The following is a 16,299-nucleotide window of genomic DNA, read 5'->3' on the forward strand; positions in this document are numbered from 1 at the left end:
AGTTCTATTTGGGTCTTGTTTGCCATATCCTCTATGGCTTTACTTAAATGTTTATACATTTCTATTATATAGTTGTTTTAATGTTCTTGTCTGATAATTTTAACATTTGTGTCATCTGGGTGTGTTTAGATGGATTCATTTTTCTCATGAGTTTTGTTTTCTGCTTTTTACATGCCTGGTACATTTTCATTAGTTTGAGATACTGTAAATTTTACCTTGCTGTGTCCTAGGTAATTCTGTATTTCTATAAATATTCAGGAGCTACATTCTGGGAAAGTTATTTGGAGGCAGTTCAATCCTTTCAGAATTTGCTTTTAAAATGTGTTACATGGGACACATTAATGTAAAATGTGTTACATTAGCCCAATCTAGAGCTAATTGTTCCCCACTACTGAGGCAAAACCCTTCTGTGTATTCTCCCCAATGCCTGTGAAACAAAGTTTTCAAGTCTGTGAGAGTGCCTGGCATGGTTACCTATACACCTTTGGGAGTGCATCTCATGCCTTGGGTAGTTTCCTCATACACATGCTCTCATTAGGACTAAGCTAACACTAGATGGAGACTCTTTGTAGATCTCCAAAGCAAAGCTCTTTCTCTGGTACTCTGACTTTCCCATGAAATCTCTTCCATTTTCTGAATCCTTAGCTCAGTCTCAACTTGTGGAGCCCACCAGGCTGTGGATTCCATACAGGTCTCTCTACTTACGCCAGACCCTGGGAAATTTTTCAAGCAGGAAGCTGGACATAACACTGCTGGACCAATTCTAGGATTCATCCATATTATTGTCTCTCAAGGGTCACTATCTTTGTTGCCTGATGTTGATTCTCTAGAAAACCATTGTGTCACAAAATTTGTTCATGTTTTAGTTGTTTCAGGCAGTAAATCCAGTGAGTATTGCTCAACCGTGTCTGCAAGTGATAAGCAGTTCTTAAAAAATGTTAATCATCCCTTTATTTCCCATCTTTCCATGGGTAACTAGAATGTTTTGCCAAAAAAGGAAAAAAAAGAAAAGGAAATATTCCCAGATCCAAAATCCTTCTCTTATTCTAATGCAGACAACCTTTTAAGATCTTTTACTTCTTTTATGCTATCCAGACACAGCTCTGGGGTAAGTTACATCTCCAGTTCATTCAGTTGACCAAAGATTCTAATCAAATTTATGTTTTGGGTTAGACATGTATGTAGGATACTGGAATCCTTAGCTTGTGGTTGATAGACATCTTACCACTAGTAATCTACTCCAGCCTTAAATCCATGTGTGGATTCAACACATGTATTGTTGGCTTTGTTTACAATGAATTGGTAAGATTACTGACCAGATCAAATTTATAGTAAGTTAGTGGAAAAGCAAATAAAGAGCTATAACTAACATTTATTAAGCCCTTTTCACATGCCATGCACTATTTTTAATGGTTTACATGTATTAACTCATTTAATTCTTACAATAACATTTTGAGATCAGTACTATTACTGTTCTCATTTTAAGATGAGGAAACTGAAAAAAAAATATGAGGAAACTGAACCATATGCAAACCTATGGTGATTGCATGCATTTACTTGTCCAGCAAACCAGTTTTAGGGAAATATAAGGGAAATACAATTAAGGGATAATTATAAACAAATTGCTAAAAAAATATAGTATGTATTTAAATAACAAACCAGAGAGATAGAAGATGAAAGAAAAAGTGTAGCAGACAAATTATTAGCATTCAGAAAACTATAGATACATTAGGAAACATTTCTTTTTCCAAAGTTTAAAGGTTTTATTATCAGTACTATTCCTGTCAATAATAGAAGGCAAAAAGAGGGTTTCTTGGAGGTTTTTAATGTTTATTTATTTTTGAGAGACATAGAGAGACAGAATGCGAGCAGGGGAGGGGCAGAGAGAGAGACACACACAAAATACGAACCAAGCTCCAGGCTCTGAGCTGTCAGCACAAAGCCTAGCACGGGGTCCGAACTCACAAACCATGATATCATGACCTGAGTATAAGGCGACCGCTTAATCGACTGAGCCACCCAGGTGTTCCTTGGAGGTCTTTAAATAGGGAGTTGACTGGTTGGTGAGGAAGAACATAAGACAGCCATTAGAATAGTCTGAAAATGAACTGGAGTGGGTTGGCCCCAATGGAAATAGTAAGGAAGGACATTTGTGAGAGCTATAGTGATAGCGTAATTTAGTATGGCTAAGTGAACACACAGAGGGACAGACACCGTGGTGGGAAATGACAAGCAGAAGAGAAGAGGCAAAGATGGTTCTAATGTTCCAACCCATGGATGATGCTTTAAAATGGTGATGTTACTGATAGAATTAGGGTAGAGAGGGATAAGGAGGATAATAAAAGATTTTTAAAGAATCCTTTTTATGGATGGTAGAATGATCAGGTGGGCACTTTGTAGAAAAAGCTGATAACTCCTTTTTAATCAGTGATGTGATCACATGAAAATATTAATGCAGCTTCCAAAAACATTTTATGATTTGAGAGAGATTCAGTTCCCAGAAGAACTGTTATTTAAAATCATTTGTGATTGAGTGTGAAAAGACAGAATAATAGATAACAATATTCATCAGGGGAAAAAATCTGGCATATACTCTATTCCTATTTTTAAAACCAATTTTTTTGGGTTTTAACATAGGTCTGTGGTTAATGATATGAACTATGTTACATATGTTATGAAGCTAGAGACCATCAGTTTATAGGGAGATAATTATAAAATTATTGACAAGATTTTCAGAAGGGAAAAGTACATTAAAAAGTAGAAAAGTAACATTTCTTGTCTGATTAAAATTGCTGTTAGTTTTGGTATCTAGGTTTTATACCACTATTAAATCTTTATTTGTAAATGCTAAATTATCTATACATGGCAAGAAGATCTACAAGAACATCTACTAAGGATACCCTTATTCTCAACAGTGGCGGTTGGCAATAGGCCACTGGACTCATTACACAGTATGTAATGAATGCAGAGTTGAGAAAACCTTCCATTTGGTGGCTCAGACAAGGAAACCCCTCAAGAAAGCTGCAGAGCCTTACAGTCAAAAGCTTAATCAGTCTTATCTTACTTGTAAAATTCATGCAATTTTATTTTCAGTTTTGGTAGTTTTCTACATAAACTGAATATTTTGATGGTTGTGTATGTGCTTTTCCTTGAAGGTAAATTCAGTAGCTTCAGAATCACTTTATTATATACTAAAAGGTAGAGATTTAATCACTTCTTTACCCCTTGCCTAGATTGATAGTTTCCCGAATTTCATTCTTTTTTTTATTTTTTTTATTTTTAACTTCAACTTAATTTTGAGCCATTCATTAATAAAATACTGATCTACTGATGAACAACATAATTCTACTGATTATTATGTAAAAAGGTTTTAACTTCTTAGTCATTTTTATCTCTTATTTTTCATATTTTCTGTTTCCTTTTTTGAATTTTGAGTTAGTTTTTTTCTTTTTTTTTTAATATATGAAATTTACTGTCAAATTGGTTTCCATACAACACCCAGTGCTCATCCCAAAAGGTGCCCTCCTCAATACCCATTACCCACCCTGCCCTCCCTCCCACCCCCCCTCAACCCTCAGTTTGTTCTCAGTTTTTAAGAGTCTCTTATGCTTTGGCTCTTTTAAAACAAAACTTATTAACATAGATAAAAAGAATTTTTGTTGTTTTTGTTAGCACAGGTAACTAGTGAAGAGCACTGACCCTGCAGATGGAAGGCCTCGATTTAATCTTGGCCCCCAAATTCCGTTGTGTGAACTGAGGCAGGTTGCTGCCTGTTTGTGCTTCGTTTTCATTCCCTGGTAAAAATGAGATTGTAGGAATTATATGTAGCAAGCCAAGCAAAGCACCGATTGCTGAACATATTTTAGGATACCGTTGCTGCCATTGTTAGGGCAAAGTGTCATTTCACTAATTCTGAGAGTGCTCGTCCTGTTTAAAAGAGGCTCACAACGAACATACTAACTGTACCTTTTGAAAGTCTATCTTTTGCCTATAGATAAAAGTAGTGTGTGTGTGTGTGTGTGTGTGTGTGTGTGTGTGTGTGTGTGTGAGAGAGAGAGAGAGAGAGAGAGAGAGAGAGAGAAAGAGAGAGAGAGAGAGAGAGAGAGAGAGAGAGAGAGAAAGAGAGAGAGAGAGAAAGAGAGAGAGAGAGAAAGAGAGAGAGAGACAGACAGACAATGGAGTAAAAGGTATACTGAAGTGGCTAATCATATATAAAGAAGTGATTCTGAATAATTACAAAGCTCTAATTATTGAACAGATTTCCCCATAAATTTCGTGAGTTTTTATTAGCAGAGTTAGTCAAGCAGGATCAAATTACCACTTACTGGTGATTTTTTTGAAGCGAGTCATGCGCTTAAAGAGTGTTGGAATCAATGACCTCCACAATCCATTAAATTAAAGGATTTTGTGAATTATATACACATAGTAACAAACTATCCTACCATATAATCTAGTACCTCTGGCTCTTCTCTCCTTTATCACCTATTAAATTAGAGATACAACTTCCCTTGAGGCAGACTCTCATTTTTTCCCTCTTCTGAATTAAGTCAGAAGATGAACCCTCAGCTCTAGTTAAGTATCATGGCCCCTTTGCCATGCGGCCACCCTGACTCTAATACCTTGTGGATCTGGCTTTAGCAGAATGGTAAACCTACAGACTAAGCATTTATTTCATTTATTTTACTTGGTGATGAAATTAGGAATTAATTCCCACCTTTTCTCTCCATCCTTAAATTAAATTCACTGAACATGATTAGTAGTTTCAGAGTGCTGGTTCAATATACTTTACAAATATTTCTTTACATAATTCTCCAAATCAACACTGAATATGAAATAATTTAATATGTTACCTTCAAGACAGACTCTTGCATACCAAATGCACCTGACCTACTGGGCACAGATCCTTCCTCAGGGTCTATGTATCATTTACTTCAGTCACAGCTGACACCTACTTTCCACCTACCACTTTATACTCTGTCCTGAAACCTTCAATCTTAGAGTCATTTTCAAATGATTCTTTGTGATCCCATTCAATTTGCAAGCTGATTTACATGCCCTATGTCTGTGGGAAATGGCATGATACTTTCAATCTGTTCCACTTAACAAATTTGTTGCACAGTAGGAAAGCTATTCCAATCATTCTTTCATGATGTAAATTTGCATAGAAAGGAGATGTCCCTTTGTCATCTTTTGAAGGTTACGGACTTCACCCTGTTTATTAAGTGAACGATGTCAAGAAGCAAATTTTAAGGCACTATTATCTCTGTCCTTTTATCTCTTCTTCTTGTTTGTGGAATTTAAAATCGTGCTGTGCAAGCACAAACAAAAAGTACATCAGAGGGAAATTAGATTATTCAAACAAATATATACACCATTTTTAGAATTCACCAATAATAAGTATCTTGCTCATATCAGCAGGAATTATTTGTCCTCTTCCCCACATTTAGGGGTGGGTATTAGAAATACAAGCTAAAGGAATACAGGTATTCTGTATTATTGAGCTTACTAGAGGACACAATATCAACTTCTACAACTGCTTTATTGTTCTTAATCATTGTAACAATCCTCGGACTTGCGTATTTCTACTGCCACTTTTATTAAAGAGAAATGTGAAAGTTAGAGGAGTTTTATGATCATCTCATGGTAGCACTTGCACAACACCAAAAATAATGGAATCTACTCAAAGCTTCCAAATAAAGAACAATATGATCAAAACAGTGTTTAATTTTAACACTTCCTCTCTATATATTTGCCCCAGTCATATCCTCTGGCTAATCCTCTTTAACAGAGGATTAAAACCTTTTTGTTAAAAGCTTTAACAGAGCTTTAAAACCTTTTATTGCCATTGCCTTTTATTATTTGGCAATAGCCATTAATATAATACCAACAGTATCTATTTCAGAAATTTGTAATACAATTGAAAATTCTAAACCCTAATATGATATTTACAATCTTTTAGCATGTATTTATAGAAATAAACCTTTCATGGAGTAGGACTTGAGAGGTAAACAAAGGTCTTCTGATATTTCATTATTAAAATTTAACTTCATGCTTCATTGACAATAAAACTTTCCCTACATGTGGTGGATATGTAAAGAATTATTCTTTCATTTCTACATTAATATAAATGTGGAATAGTCTAATAAGGGGCTGAAAGGTAAAAACCTGAAGAAACAGAGCATTTCAAGATTAAGGGAATTAGGGCTATGGCTGGGATGGAGAAGTTAACCAACCGAAGTGGCTACTTGAAAAAACCAAGATGAATGCCAGTGAAGATAGTCTTGCAGAGAACAGAATGGAAATTAAGTGATGGCTAGATAATAAGTGCTACATTTCCACAGTTCTAACATACCATCAATTTATTAACAACCTTTCAGAAGTGTTGTGTCATAATTTTGGAAATGTTAAAATGTACAACTCAAGGAAAGAATCCTTGGTCTTAAAATACCTAGGTACCTTAAAAAAAGGTTAACATAAATATTGTGACACTTAGACTAGAAGTCATTTTTCTATTCCTTCTAATAAGATTGTGAATACCCAAGTCTACATCACATCTGCCTTTCCTTTAAAATGCATAAGGTTATTCCTATATTCATTACTAAAACCTGGGGGATGCAAGGCTTGGGGCTAGACATGTTTTCTAGCAGCAGATAGTGTTGTGTTTTCTGTTTTCTTTTTTGTTTGTTTTTAAGGATAAATGGTATACTGGAAGTCTATAGCATAAGATGGCTTATGATTTTTTTAAAGCCTCTTATGTGCCTAATGAATACCAAACATTGGTGAACCAAGTGGCTGTTGCGAGAGATCACTGGAGGAGGAATAAGGACTGCAACTGTTGGGATGCGCCAACACATCTGGCTGTACTGGAAAGCCTACACAAAGAAAATGGCTTGATCAGACTTTAAATTCCTGGCTTGAGAAATACACAGAGGGCCAAGGAGCTATGATAACTATACTAATATAATCCCTTCTTTCTATTATCACATTGGTTGATGTAGCTGGAAATCAGGCAGAAGTTTAATCCACCATCTCCAATATTTTTTTGTGAAATTTAATGTATAAACTGTTAATGACCAAAGCTCAGAAATAAAAGGGTATAGAAGCAACCTAACTGTCCATCAGTGGGTGACTAAATAAAGAATGTGTGGTATTTGTGTATATACACATGCACGCAGTGAACTATTACTCAGCCATAAAAAAAGAATGAAATCTTGCCATTTGGGACATGGATGGACCTAGAGGGTATTAGGCTAAGTTAAATAAGTCAGAAAAATATAAATACCATATGATTAACCTGTATGTGGAATATTTAAAAAAGGAAGCAAACAGAGAAAAAGATTCATAAATATAGAGATAAACTGATGGTTGCCAGAGGGGAGGGGAGGCAGGTGAGTGAAGGGGAGTAACAGATACAAATTTCCAGTTATAATATAAGTCATGTGGATGAGAAGTACAACATAAGGAGTGTAGTTAACAATATTGTAATAACATTGTAGGGTGACAGATGGTATCTACACTTGGGATAAGCAGTGCATAATATATAAAATTGTCAAATCACTATATTGTACACCTTGAACTGATATAATATCATACATCAACTACAATTGAAATTGGTAAATTAAATAAAAAATAAAATGTACTTTAAGTATTCATTGTTTAGCTCATGAATTCATGCATAAGTATTCTTGAAAAACTTATTTTTTTCTAACGTCTGTATCTGCAAATGGAACCAGAATTTACCTTTGCCCTGCTATAGTATAGAGGATGGAGTAGCCTGAGTCAACCAGAGGAATAGTATTTGTAAAGACACAAGAAGGTGACAACTATGAATAGTTTAGTATGGCTAGAGAAAAAGATCAAAGTTGGCAAGTAAAAGATTACTATAAAATGAGACTTGAGAGTTTGAAAGGAACAGATAATGAAAGACTTTGGATTTTATTTAATAAGGCAATAGTAAGCAATTAAATTTATATGAGAGTCACATCATGTTTTTTGAAAATTGCCTTGAAAGGTATGATCAGAGACCAGGAGTTCAGTAAACGGTATGGCATAATAATTCATGTGTGATTAGTAAGAACATGGACTTAGGTAGAACCAGTGATGATAAATGTAGTTACCAATTCTAGAGACATTAATAAAGTAAAATAAACTGTACATAATGATGGGCATGGGTGGAAAGGGAAAAAAAATAGCAAAGGATAAAACCTAGGTTTCTAGCCCATAGTTAAGAAATGGTGCAATGATGGTAGTAATAAATATGGAGAAGTTACTAAAGCAAAAAAAAATAATGCTTTTCGGTCCTAATGATTTTTTAAATTATCTGTTACAATGGACTAAAACATTAAACATAAAGCTTTTGTGTCCTTAGGGCTGGAAAAAGATTTCATGGTAAATTAGCATGCAAATAATTACAGCTGCCTCATCTTTTTAAATACTTAATCTCAGTAGGCAAGTGTGCTTGCATGTGTAGTAAGTGCCCCCTTACATTAAATCATTGTGTATAAGGAACCAAGCTGATTTTATTCTAGACAGAGCACTTACAGTAAGTGAGTTATAGTTGTGCCAATATCCTATGAAACCATTAAAAAGAACAGTGGATGCAGGTATTATTTATGAACTTAATGTGATAAAATGTATCTGATATAAACAAGATCCATTCATTCATTCATTCATTCTCGTGGGCAGATTTGGCAATCTCCCTCCAGATCACAGTAAGATATGAACCAAAATCTGAATTAAGGGCTGGCTCAAAATAATGGGAATCAATTTTGATGAGGAATTAGCCAATAAATAGAATAGGCATTAAATGTTACTGAAGTCCCAAGTAGAGCTGACAAGAAGCCATTCATATTCCTTGTTCCATTATGGCATGTCCAGGGTTTTGTTAATGCTCAAAAAGTTCTTTCTCAAAAAATGCATTTAGATTCTGATGTCTCAGAGGAAAAGAATGTATTTTAAAGATAATGAATTACTTACCAGATGAAGAAATCAGTGACTTAGGACTTTAAGAGATTTATTTATTTTTGAGAGAGAGTGCACACGTGGGGGAGGGGCAGAGAGAGAGGGGGGCAGAATATCTGAAGTGGGCTCTGTGTGGATAGCAGTGAACTCAATGTGGGCCTTGAACTCCTGAGCCATGAGATCATGACCTGAACCAAAGTTAGACGCTAAACCAAATGAGCCACCCAAATGCCCCCAATGACTTATACCTCCTGTTGTTAGAAAAAGTGGACTAGAATCTGAGATTCTATTTAATGCTTGTTTACAGCCTGAAATCTCATGAGAATATACAAGAGGAGTAGAGGGAGCTCTCATTGTCCAAACTGCCTGGAATGAAGATTCAGGAAAAACCGAAGATATTTTCCTGTCCATCAGGTAGCTATTTTCCCAAAGAGTGTGTGTTCTAATGAACAGAGAGATTTAAAGAAAAAGGTGCAAAGACATGAAGACCTAAGGGAGAATCTGCAAGGAAGGTCTATTCTTCTTGTGCAAAGTCCTCATCTTAAATATTCTACTGTAATGTGGTAATAGGCAAAGTTTAAGTTAACCGCCTAGTTCTTACTATATTGTATTTCTTGTCTCTATATTAGTTTTGGGTTTTATATTTGAATTGCAGTCCTATCATTGGTCTTATGAAAGTTGACATGATAAAATGCTTTTACTATGTTCCATCCAATTTCCTTCAGGGTTCATTGTAATAGGGGGTGCTAACATATTCAGTGGTCTACTACACGAAGACTAATAGCTATTATTAGCGATGGGCCAACTTAAGACATGGAAAACATCAGAGGGCAAACATGTAGGAGGAACAGGAAAATTAAGCTTTCCAATTGATACATTAAGAGAGACACCATTTAGAAAAGGGAATGGTAGATATTAGGGAGACACATTCAATAAACATTCTTTTGAGCCAGGCCAGAGGGCCAGTGCTATGAGTAAAGATAGAAAAGAAGGGTACTTGGGTGGCTCTGTCTGTTAAGCCTAGGACTTCCCCTCAGGTCATGATCTCAAGGTTCATGGGTTTGAGCCTTGCAGTGGGCTCAGGGCTTACGGCTTGGATCCTGTAGCCTGCTTCAGATTCTGTGTCTTCCTCTCTCTCTCTCTCTCTGTCCCTCCCCCATTCTCTCTCTGAAAAATAAACATAAGAAAGAAAGAAAGAAAGAAAGAAAGAAAGAAAGAAAGAAAGAAAGAAAGAAAGGAGAAACCCTATCCTCAAGGACCTTATGGTTTTTAGCTAAGTAAAATAATATAGTCAATAACTAAAATGGAGAGAAGTATGGGGAAGAAGGTGTGTACAGAGGGCTAGAAGATCCCAGATAATGGGACGTTTAATGTCTGGTGGGCAAAAATAATAGAAGGGGATTTCAAGACGAAAAGTGCAGTGCTTTCTTATTGCCAGGCAGAATTAAATGAAACTTGTGTAAACCATGAATAAATTGTACTTGAGAATGATAGTTTTATGCTAAAGAAGACCTGAATTATCTTATTACTTGACACTTATTCCTCTAATTTTCCCCCAGTTTTTATCTTTTTCAGTATATATGGTGGTCTACCAGCCACTATCTCAGACTTAATATTCCCTTCTTTTTGGGGGGGCATCCACAATCATTTATTTCCACTACTACTCATAGGTTCTTTGATTCTTAAGTCTTCCCAGATCCCTAGCCTTTTTAGGGCTCCAGCCTCAGAGTTCAGCCTTGTGTCATCTTATATCATTTTTAGATTTCAAACAAAACAAAACAAAAACAAAACCCTCTGTCAAGGTTTTAACACATATCTGTGGACAAGTCAACTCCAAATTCTTCTCTAGGCTTTAGATCTTAACATCATCCTGAGAAAAACTGAAATGTGCTCCAAATTTATTTTTCATTTTGTATTGCCTCTCTTAATTGAATTGTCACTATTCTCTCACTCTAGCAAAAACCCTTATACTGAAAGCATTTCTCTCCCAGCCCTCAAATACCTTTAATAATGTAAGATTCTCTCTCCTAAGTCCCGTTCCAACCATATCCTCATCTTAATTCTCACTGCCATTGCCTTAATTTAGATCCTCGTTGTCTTTTGCTTAAATAATCAGAATAATCGATTAGTATCTCTAACATCATTCACTTTGACTTATAATCTATCTTCTCTTCTTCCACAAGAATGATCTTAATACAAGTAGAAATGCTATTCTGTCTCTTGCTGGAAACCTTTCTTCAACTCCCATTCATCGGCCCAAGTGATAAATGGTAAGTTCCTTAGCAACTTGCTTCACATGCAGGCCCTATATGAACCGGCCAGTGCACTCCCTTGCCAACCTCAGAAAAAAAAAACATACCTTTGCCCCAGGCCCACTGCTCTTTATTCTCTATCAAACCTAAAGTATAGAGTATTCCCTTCTACTCCTTTTAGAACTCTTACATTCTGATGAGGCACTTTTATTTATCACCATGGCTATGATTACCAATTCTTTATTCATGACTCCTAATTCTGTATCTCCCTCCTGTACCTATTTCCTGTGCTCCAGACATGGATATCCAACTTAAATGTCTATTTCTGCTAATGCGTATGACAGTATCTAAAACCAACATTTCTACAAATTATGTTTATAATCTTCCACAAACATACTGCATATACAAGTTTTAAGGATTTGTAGTTACTTCAGGAAAATCCACTTATTACTACAGCAATACTTCATTTTATATGCATAAAAACGGACTCAGGAAGGTTTGTCAGGATGCTTAGTGTTTCAAAAATCCTAATTTCAAATAGCTTAGTGAAAAGGACAAGGATCATGTCCTATAATTTAAAGGCCAAAGTCAAATCACATTGGACTTAAACAATCACTTTGGTCTGTTATTCATATTCTTTTTCCTCACCTCCCAATTCCATTTAGAATTTTTCCTCATTGTCTCCTCTCTCAGACAGAAGTTCCCCTTTTTTAGGAAATATGGAAGGTGACCACTTTAGATTTGCATCACATCCTTTCAGCAGCCATCAGATAAATATAATAGTTTTCCTTTCCTAAGCATTAAAAAAAATTCCAGTGGAAAATATTGAACATGTACATCCTTCTGAAACAATCAGTGTGACCACAGGAACAGGTTGTTGAGAAACATATTATCCCAGAAGCTAGGAGATGGAACCCCAATGGAACCACATGGACTGAATAAATGTTTAGAGCCATCCAGGAGGTAGGGACGGGGGGGGGGTTATCACACTGTTAGCGAAAGGAAAAATGAATGCTAAGGAGGCAAAAGCAATAGCTACTTGCACAGAGTTACTAAGCAAGTAAGTGGTCAAGCAAGGACTCAGACTTAGGCCATTTAGTTCCCACACTCTGCTTTTTATGCTCTACAACAAATATAGTCAGCTGTAACTTAGCAACTAGAGACACAGGGAGATGTAAGACACAGCCCTTATTCCTAGGGAACTGTAAATCTTATACTGTGGGTCATTAGATCCCAACCATTTTATCAACAATTTAGTGTTTTCTCTCAAGAAAGCTATGGTTGAAAGAAAAAGCAAGCAAGCAAGCAAGCAAGCTAGCTATGGTTTAAAAAGCCTTGTAAATGTCATTTATTATGTATTAATTGTGTGCACTTTACTGATATAGTGCATTCTATTTTATTATTCAGAAAATTACTTACCGAAATTGAGAATTACTATTTTTAGTGAAGAACACCAAAGGCTAGTGAGCTGGTATATTGCTTCTGCAGAAACCCTCCTGTCACTTGGATAGGTACCTAGCCTTATGTTTCTTCTGTGCCTGTTAGGTTTGTCTTTTATATTCTAAAAGCCTATTTTTCCTTTACCCCTCACATACCAATTTCTACCCCTTATTGCAGAGAGCTGTCAGCTAGAATCTGGTATACGAAACTAATTTACAATAGAGTACTGTTGATCACTGGGGCTGTTCATAAATGTTCTATTCCTTCTCCCTCTGGTTGGACTGTACCTTCCTATCATCTTGAAGTTAGGCATGGTCATGGGACTCATTCTGGCTGATGGTGAGCAGTGGTATATGCCACTTTTCTGAAGAATTTTGAAATCTAGTTTTTAATCCAATGTCTTTTCTTTTCCTGTTCCAGCCATCATGAACACGTGTAAGGAAATGGAATTTCATGAACCTTCATCCTTGAGTATAATGCCAAACCACATTGGACTGGTAGCATGAGAGAAACACATTTGTTATGGTATTCACCTACTCAGATCCTATGTCATTATAGAATAACATAGCCTATTTGGACCAAATCAGACATTTTCACTCAAGTCATCCAAGTATGCGGACATGTACCTTTTCCAAAGAATTTACAATGTTATAAAATGTGTGGAGAAATGTACCAAAGGAAAGAATACACAATGGGGAAATTTTAGAATTTAAGAGCCCTAAGGAGTATTCATATTTGAAAGATTCCGTATTAGATAAGTACTCTCCTGCTTGCTAGCAAATAAAAAACAAACCAACAAAGAATAGCCATAAAACTTCAATCTGGAAAGATGATCACAGAAATTTCTTTTAAGTTCATTATTCTCTGAAACAACTGCACACACAGATATGCCCACTTTATTTTTTAATAAAATAAAGCACCTACCAAATGTAAGGAGGTGTCATTTATAGCAACTTCTAATTTAGTGACATCCAGAACATTAAAAAATAAAGTTCTGAGTCCCTATGCTTCTGTTCAAAATTCTGTCTTGAAGAAAAGAACACGATAAACTGCCCTTTAAACACTGTGAAAGGGAAATAAAACTTTATTATCTCTCTCTAAAGTTAGTTAGGGAACGTTCTTCAGCTTGTCACAGGAATCTGGGAGGAAGGCTGAAGTTAATGAGCTGCTTGCATTGTGATGGGCTTCTTTGAAAGAAGCAGTGCTTCTCCACAGTGAAGCCATCAGAAAAAAAAAATCAGCATGGTAGCAGGAAGCATCATAATTAATAAGAAACCCACAATAGACTGCTGTTTAATCTAACATGACTACTACGAACTGTAGACAATAACAGCATGAGTCTTCATTTACAAAGGCAATCTATCACTTTTCTTCCCCAGAAAATGAGAAAGTATCAATCTCTTCAGAAGTTCCAACTTAAAATACTGCAGAACAAAATAAACTTTCTAGAACAAAAAATATTCTAAAAGATGTGGAGACAAATGTGAAAGAGATTTAATCTCTGTATCTGAGATGCAGTAGAGAGTGGAAATCCCATTTACCATCTGTGACTAAATATTCAAATGGCCAACTTCTACTCTCTATAGTACCTTTAAGTGGCCTGTAGCTTATTATCTGAAGGCTTGGGAATTTTAAGTTCTCTCTAATGACTTGATAATTAAGGTAAAGGATAGCTTTAAATATTTCTTGGGGGAATGACTGATTAACCAAGAAACAAAGTTTGCATTCCTCAAATTGGCATTTTGAGAATATGGGAAAGAAAAGCACTGGGAAATGAGAGCTCTTTTGCAACCTTTATTCAGGTGTCCAAATTTGTCGTCTTCTTATAAGACCACTTCCTTTCTCTACACTGCTTTCTAAGTAGCAGAGTCCTGAACATCCACTTTAAAAGAAATAGAGGATTAGCAAAAATGTAACTTCCTTTTAAAATTTTTGTTCCACAGAAAGTAAATGGACAAGGATATATGAAAACTGGATTAACGTGACACAATTCAATTTATTGATAAGTATTAGCATTAATCAAGTCATCTAGTTGAGGACTGTCTTTGGAAGATTAAAAATATGAAAGATTGTCTCAGGATCAATGACCTCCATTATGGACCATCAAAAATTTTACTTTTATTAAAACATGTTTTACAGCACATATTTTGCAGCAAATCTATTTGCAAGTGGAATTACAATTTTTTAAATGCCTGACAGTATGTGTGACGAGGAGGTTCTAAGTGCTGTTAAATGAGCTTTGACTCTTGCCAAAAGCATTGGAAAGATAGGAGATGCACTGTGGTCTATTTTTTTTTCAGAATTCCTGGTTATAAAATAAAATCCTTCTCAGGAAGAAAATTACTATAAAGAATTATTCAAAAATTAAAAAAACTTACTAATAACAAATTTATTTGTATCTCTGGAGAAACTGCAAATATATAAAAATTTCAAGTTTGAAATAAATTTCAAGAAGAAATTTATAAACATTTTCTTCTTCCAAGACTTCTGGCAAAGATGAGAGAGTAGGGGGATTCTAGGCTCATTTTATCCAATGGATACCACGAGATAACACTCATGTGAGTGTAAATAACCCAGTAAATGACCCCAGTGACATCATAAAATCCACAACTAAATGTAGAGAAGAGGCCACAACAAAGAGGGTAGGAAGGGCGGACCTATGGTCAGGAACTAAATGGACTCACAAGACTATCTGTGGAAGGGACAGAAATGGTGGGTATGGAGAGGGGAGAGAAACAGACCCCTACATTAAAGAAGCCCATGTGGGGAAGATGAATCCCCTTAATATTTGGTTTTGAAAATCAGAGGGGCTGGATTTTATGACTTCTTATAACCAGCAGGACTTAAAACATGGAATTTTAAAAAAATCAGAAGGCTGGGCTCTGGGAGAGCCAGGAGGGCAAGAGGAAACTGTATCCCCACCCTTAAAGAGACAACAGAACAAAGAGCCCTTGGAAACAAAACCTGGAAGCAGCACTTAGGCACCTGGGAGCACCTGAGAGGTTCGGTTGGTTAAGCATCAGATTCTTGATTTCAGATCAGGTCATGATCTCACGGTTCATGAGTCTGAGCCCTCTAACTGCTGGCAGTGCAGAGCCTGCTTGGGATTCTCTCTTTCTCCCTTCTCTCTCTGCCTCTCCCCGACATGTACACTACATTCTCTCTCTCTCTCAAAATATACAAACTTAGAAAAAAAAAAAAGATAAGAAAGGCATCAGGGACATACAAGAGGTAGTTATTTACTAATCTCAGAGCCTGTCTCAGAGGAGCAGAAATTTCTGAGGAACTCCTCCAGAAATAAAGGAACTAGCAGGTGTCATTTACCTCTTCCATCCTCCAGCATAAACAGAGGGCCACCTACAGGACTCACTACCTATCTTGTTAGCACTACAGCTAACTGTGTCCCACTCTGTGCTTCCACTAATCCATTCCTTGGACAGCCCATCAGTCTGGGTCCTCTAAGTCCCCTTCCACAGAGGAATCTGGGTGTGCAAAGCTTGTTAGCACCACTGCACTCCCCTGCTGTGATTTGGCAGATCAAACCTCTCCAATATGCCCTTGATCAGAAGCCATACAGGGTGGTTCCACAGGCCTGGCAGTGTTCACGTAGCTCCTACGATGGCCAGTACCACTCCAAAATGGCTCT

General features: G+C 36.3%; 1 long non-coding RNA gene across 2 annotated transcripts in view; it reads left to right on the plus strand.

Moving 5' to 3' along the window:
* Positions 1–14,922, plus strand: part of LOC125935808 (uncharacterized) — a 55,249-nt gene extending 40,327 nt beyond the window's left edge. Inside the window, exons 4-6 of one of the 2 annotated variants that reach the window (XR_007461800.1) lie at positions 9,269–9,375; positions 13,074–13,178; positions 14,597–14,922. This is a non-coding gene — a long non-coding RNA (uncharacterized LOC125935808). Of the gene's footprint in view, positions 1–9,268; positions 9,376–13,073; positions 13,613–14,596 lie in introns of those variants that run through there. The other variant, XR_007461799.1, reaches the window with a different exon arrangement.
* Positions 14,923–16,299: the final 1,377 nt, after the last annotated feature.

Source organism: Panthera uncia, assembly GCF_023721935.1.
Source record: "Panthera uncia isolate 11264 chromosome A1 unlocalized genomic scaffold, Puncia_PCG_1.0 HiC_scaffold_17, whole genome shotgun sequence".
NCBI classification, from domain to species: Eukaryota; Metazoa; Chordata; class Mammalia; order Carnivora; family Felidae; genus Panthera; species Panthera uncia.